The sequence below is a fragment of the Alligator sinensis genome, unplaced genomic scaffold, assembly GCF_000455745.1.
Source record: "Alligator sinensis unplaced genomic scaffold, ASM45574v1 scaffold441_1, whole genome shotgun sequence".
In the NCBI taxonomy this organism is placed as follows: domain Eukaryota; kingdom Metazoa; phylum Chordata; order Crocodylia; family Alligatoridae; genus Alligator; species Alligator sinensis.
The window spans coordinates 674,682-680,688 of NW_005842313.1; the positions used below are offsets into that span (position 1 = coordinate 674,682).

The 6,007-nt window shown below is 41.6% G+C and overlaps 1 protein-coding gene across 2 annotated transcripts in view; it reads right to left on the reverse strand.

Annotated features, from left to right (window-relative positions):
• Positions 1–5,412, reverse strand: part of TSPAN18 (tetraspanin 18) — a 210,367-nt gene extending 204,955 nt beyond the window's left edge. The window contains exon 1 of one of the 2 annotated variants that reach the window (XM_025209860.1): positions 5,392–5,412. The gene's annotated coding sequence lies outside the window, so the exon portion shown is untranslated. The remainder of the gene's footprint in view (positions 1–5,391) is intronic. The other variant, XM_006028425.3, reaches the window with a different exon arrangement.
• Between the last annotated feature and the right edge of the window lie 595 nt (positions 5,413–6,007).

Genomic DNA, 6,007 nt, shown 5'->3' on the forward strand with positions numbered 1-6,007 from the left:
TTTCCCTGAAGGGGACATACCTCTATTAAAAAAAATACAAGCCAGCAACTGAGTTGAGGAATTTGTACAAGCAAAACCAGATGACCTTTCATTTAATTTAGAAGGTCACTGGAAACTCCCATTATAAAGCAAGTGAAAGGTAATAAACAGCAAACAAAGGAATTCCACCTGCATCTGAAACATTTTGATCACTGAAAAGGAAGGGTGAGATTCCATGTAGTGACCTACTAGTTTTAGATCCTCTGGAAAGGTTTCACTGGCAAACTGAGGAAATCTGTACACAAAACAAGTTTAATCTTCCCACTTAGGTCTCTTGCTAAAACTCCATCCTATGGTGGTATTTAAGTGCCCAACCCCATTACCACTAAAAAGGCAGCAAAATACCCAGTAATTCAGTAGGAGCAACATCATAGCCTTCAAATATTCTTGGTACCATGTAATTGTGTATACTAAACAAACAATATGGTAGCTCAATATATATATTGTAGGGGTTGGCTCATGAACAGGACTGGTTCAAAGCATGAGCAAGGAAATCTTCTTTAAAAGAAGGTCCAAAAAGCAACTTTGAGTTACCCATGTCTCCACTTTTGGAGAAAAAGAATGTAAAACACTATTACACAGTGGTCTTGTAGCTCCCATCTCCTGAAAAAACACCACACTTCTCTAAGCTTAAGGGTATTATATGGAATTAACCACTATAGTACACTGGTTGGTGCTAGCATAAGTTGCTAAAATTAAAAGCCCCAATTCTTCAGGACGCCAAGTGGTTTCAGGTCTTCTGGATCTAAAAGAAAATGCCTCTATTTGTCCCACAGGTCAGTGAAAAGTAAAAAGAGGAGTACATCTTTTTTTAAAAGTAGTAAAGATATACCTGAGGTTTACAGGTAACTAGAATGTTGATCTCTGCAATCAGGAACAATAGTTTGTTTTCTCTACCATGATCTTTTATTACAACTAGGATGGCATGTAATCTGTATTGCAAATGATTCTGATTAAGGAGAAAGAAAGGTCTGGATAAAGAAAAATTCCTAATATTAAGATTGATTAAAACATACCACACATTTTCAATGAAATAGGAAATTAGAACAATTCAGACAAAACAAAACAGTTGGTGAAAAGTTCCATAGAAAGCAAACTTCACTTAAGAGAATGGGATAGACTCAATATACTGTAATTATCCCCAATTTTCTATTTATAATCAAGATGTATATGTTTAGATAAATATATAAAAAGCTTAAACAAATAAACTATATTACACACACACACACTTTCTTAAATAAAAAAAATCAGGTGCCAGTTTTTAAGAAACAAACATTAGATGCCCAAATGTATGAACTACTAATTGCAATCATGTATCCAAAGCAGGTAACATCATGTAAATAGCTACTGAGGGACACCCATGGAACACAGCCTGAATATTTGCAGATATATTGAGCAGGACAGCCATGCAATTTACATCCACCCTGTTTTTCATTTTAGCTTTTGGATTTTTTATTTTTAAATCTTCTGTCCCCAAGATGAAGAGCTCAACTTCCCAAATGGTTTTCTGGTCTGAATTCATGCCAGCTTCTTGCAACATACTGTATGTATCTGAGGCCATCAGCCCTACACCATTTGGAAATTAGCTTGAAGAGTGGTGCATGAAGGAGAAAAGGGTAAAGAAACAAATCTACCCTGAATTTTCCAGAATGAAATTCTCCGAATTTTGGCAGCTTTTTTCTGATGTACCCAAGGACTCCCTAAAACAGGGTCCCAGATCAGCACCAGGGAGCATTCTGTTTCCAGTTCAGCAAGCAATCATAGCAAGAAGAAATAGTCATGATGATCAATGATCACGCTGCCACATCCCAGCTAATTAGCTCTGCCACTGAGCAGAACTGATTATCTCTATGGCCCACAGTGCTGTACTAAGGTGAACACACTATCCCAGACCAGAAGTCATGTAGACTACTTTCCGTTCCTGGTGCCTGTGGAACATCTGGGATTGCATTGCATTCCCCAGAAGTTGGTCTCCTTAAATAAAGAAATACAGCAACTCTAAGAAACATAATCAATCTTCCTCACAGTTGGCACAAATTAATATCTACCAGTAAAATCTATGCTTTTTTCAGCCCTCTCTTCCCAGTCTGAATCAATGTCCGGATGCCTGTTCGCAACTCAGGAGCACAGGCGGAGAGGAGAGACTCCAAAGAGGAAAAAAGGGTATCACTACTTAGGAGAAATTTTGAAGAAGCAAGGGGTTCTGCTTTAGATGGCCTACGCTGGATCTCCCAACAAGCATCCACCAAGATTAGCAGAAGTGTGCAATCACTGCAGTCGCTCTCATCTTAGAAACAGAAATGCAGCCTGCTTCTAGGGTAGGTCCCCAATAGGCTACAGACCTGTAGTCGCCTCAAACAACGACTTATCATCAAGATGTAGATAACTTTGCCCTGCATTATAGAACTCCATGAGAAATGCCCTTTCCACCCTGTCTTCCATCTATTTTTTTTATTCACAACTTATTTCTGTAACATCTGAATACCTTATTTCTGCTCTTCCCCGAGTTAAGGCCCATGACCCTATGTGTTAGTAGCTGATACTGACAAAACAGCTGCATCTGTTTTCCTACAGCACATTGAGAAAAGACAGGGCTAGAGATAATTAAATAAAACAGAGGAACTAGATTATTTATTTTAAAGTAAAATGCATCTTCTAGGAAGAAAGTCCTTTATTTGGGCAAATCTGTAAGCTGTTTATCAGCTTAAACTCATTATCTGCCCATATGGTCTTAGCACTGTGGTTTAAAAAAAATGGGCATGCACTAGCTGATGAAATGTCATCTGCCCCTGTGCCAGAAACTAGTATTTTTGCAGTGACGTCAAATTAGGATCATTGCCACAAGTGAAGGGCTTCCATAAGGAAAGTCATCATATTTTAATTATGCAGGAATCCTACAGAAGGCAATGAGGAGCAGAAAACAGGGGAAAGAAAAGAAAATTCATTCATAAAAAAGGAACTCATTGCACTTACTCTTCCTCCCATCCATCTCTCTCTCTCTTTCTCCTTCTCTCTCTCTTTCTGTGTTTATGAAGAGATTTCAAATGAGCAAAAGGAGGAAAGAAAACACCCAATAAATTAACATCACAGTATGTGCATTCTGCTTCAAATGCCTGAAGTACTCAAACAAGGGTATATTATCTTAAGATACAAAGGTGTTAGGATGAAAACTGCTAACTCTGACTGCAGCTTGCTGAGCCATATTTCTGATGGATATCCAAGACGCCAGCCCATTCTGATGCATGAATAGCAGCAAGTTGGCAAGCCTGAATGATGGAACTAGGTTACAGAAATACAAATCAGGCACCATCATCTGTTAACGAGAACTAGTTCTGCAAAATAAAGCAATTTTAAGCCTTTCACACTCCTCTTTTGACATGCTGAGCTAACATTTATTGATCCTGCACAGTCACAATTAACCATGGTAGCTGGGCCAGTGGTTTAACACAGGACATTAAACCTAACTACCTGTCAACTTAGCTACTCCAAGAGAGAGAAACACACTGAAGTCACAGTAACAGATGCTGCTCATGTTTTATGAACTGCAATTTTATTCCTGGTTACAGATACTGTTTCTGCTCTTTAAAACCGATCTAAAGTTCTGTGTATACAATAATGATTTGAGTTAAACAATACACACAAACAAATTGATAGTGGATGGAGTTAAGGATACATCAGCTTTTCCCTTCTCCCCCAACCCCACCCCAAAAAATATAATACACATCAACTAGCCAAAAATGAGATCACCCCTAGGATAGTCATTAGATGCTGTCAACATAGAAAAAGATGCATGTTTAGATTACACTCCTTCCTGAACAAAAATCAGCCCCACCTTCACTCTCACTTTGGGAAATTAAGTTACAGAGAATCTGTTTTCACTTTTTAGGAGGGTGGGAAGAGAGGGAATGTGCTCTTCCCCTTTTGTTTTCCTCTTTCTCCACGTGGTGTATAAAGAGCTTTTCTGTAATTCACAAAGGACGCACTGAAGTCTGTGTCTTCTGAACTGAAGCCACTCCCCATTTAATTCCAGGGTTTGCCTGGATTCTGGAATTAAACCTATAGTCATCCCAATAAAGCTATAGCTATACCAGCAAAGCCCCCTAGTGGAGAGGCCACTGACACCAACAAAACAAGTTCTTAGCCAGAGTACTAAACAACCTTCCTTAAAGATGTAAGCTATTCTGGCAAAAAGAGTTCTTTTGCCAGTATAAGTTCATCTCTGGGGGAAGAGGATTGCCAGTATAGATCTGTTGGTTAAGTGGCCAATATAAACCCTCCAGATTTCAACCTGCCCCCCAAAATACATATTTTATATATTTGATGCATCTCTTTTTTGAGTAAGTGATAATAGGTGCTAATTCTCCGATGTGTCAGTGCTCCTAGCAAATGATTTCTCAAGCTAGAAAATTCACTGGCTAAGGTTCCCTTTACAGAAAATGCAAGGCAGTCAATAGAAATGATAGTTCAACTTTTCTGGCAGACTGAAATTTCTTGGAGAAGTAAACATTCTTCCTTTCCTTTTCCCACCCTCTTTATTTCTATTAAAAAGAAAAGCCTAGATTTTTATGGCAATTGTGCTGTGCAGTATTTCAGCTGCTCCAACAAAAACAGTACATTGGCTGCAATAAAAACAAAAATATCAGTTGCCTTCCAGGGACCATCAAACATTCGAATCATTTTATCAAGAGTGCAAAAGTAATCCAGGGAAACGGAAGACAGAGGACTATGCCTGAGCAGAATGTATCTTTCAAGCTTAAAGAATAAGAAACACTCCTACTTGCTCTTATGCCAGGTGGCTTTGTCTTGTTCTTTTTTGTGTACTTTAAAGACAAATAAAGAAAAACAATCCCTGTTTTCTTATGAATGGTGCTTAAGGACCCCCTTACTGGCAAGGACTACCAGCTGCATCGGGAAATACATTCTGTTAAATTAGTACAAAAGTGTAACTCTTCCATTCATTTCACTGAACCTACTCAGGATTTATATGGACAGAACTGAGCTCAAGAGTCTGACCAGTCACCTAGTCAGTCAGTCCATGTAGCACACCAGACTCCCACTGCCTCTCCTTGGGGGTCACTAGTAATCAAATCCTCACAAGTCCATTCATTGCATTTCTTTGCAACATTCAGCGATGCTCTAAGCACAGGTAACATAGAAAGGTGTTGGGAGCAGCACTGCAAAAGCCTAATTGACCAGCAGCCAAAAAAAGAAAAGAGCATCATTTAAAAACAAGGCCCATGCTTCCCAGAGCAGATGTCCGTTTCTCCTGACAAGCGCAGGCTTTAAACCTGCAAGCAAACTTCACACGCTGATAGCAAAACACCCGCATCTGCCCTGGCTGTAAAAACAAACCGTTGTGGTAGCCTGAGACTTGACCCAGACGCTGTTTCTGCTATTACATCTGTGCTGAGAAGCGGGGGGAGAGAGAGCGCGCCTCTGGGGTTCTCTGGGCAGCAAAGCCCGGCTGAAAGAGTTTCTGCTGGGGCTGGGCTGGGCTGGGCTGAAGTCAGACACCTGAGCTGCGCTGACACTGCCCTCAGCCAAACCTCGGGGCCTTCCTGTGCTCAGCCTGGGCCAGGCGGTCCCGGGACGTCCTAGAAGCCAGGACAAGGGACCTCCGGAACTCACCTCCTCCAGCGCGCCTCAACCCGTGGGTTGCAAGACCGTATGAAAGAGTCATGAACAAACTTGAAAAATGGAAAGGAGAAAAAAATGTGGCTTTTCCCTTGCAGGCTGGCAGAGCTCCAGCTTGCGGGGGGGCTGCCTGGGCCCCCCCTCCCCTGCCCCGCACACTGGGGGGCAGCTGGCAGGGAGCGAGGGGCACTGGGTTGGGGCGGGCCATCCGTGTTTCCAAATGGGTCCTGGCACAAAAGAGCCTGAGAAGCACTGCCCGAGGCCAGCCCCTGCTCCGACCACCACTGGATGCCCCCGGCCCGTGGGGCTGGCGTGTCGCGGGGAGGTTGGGCCA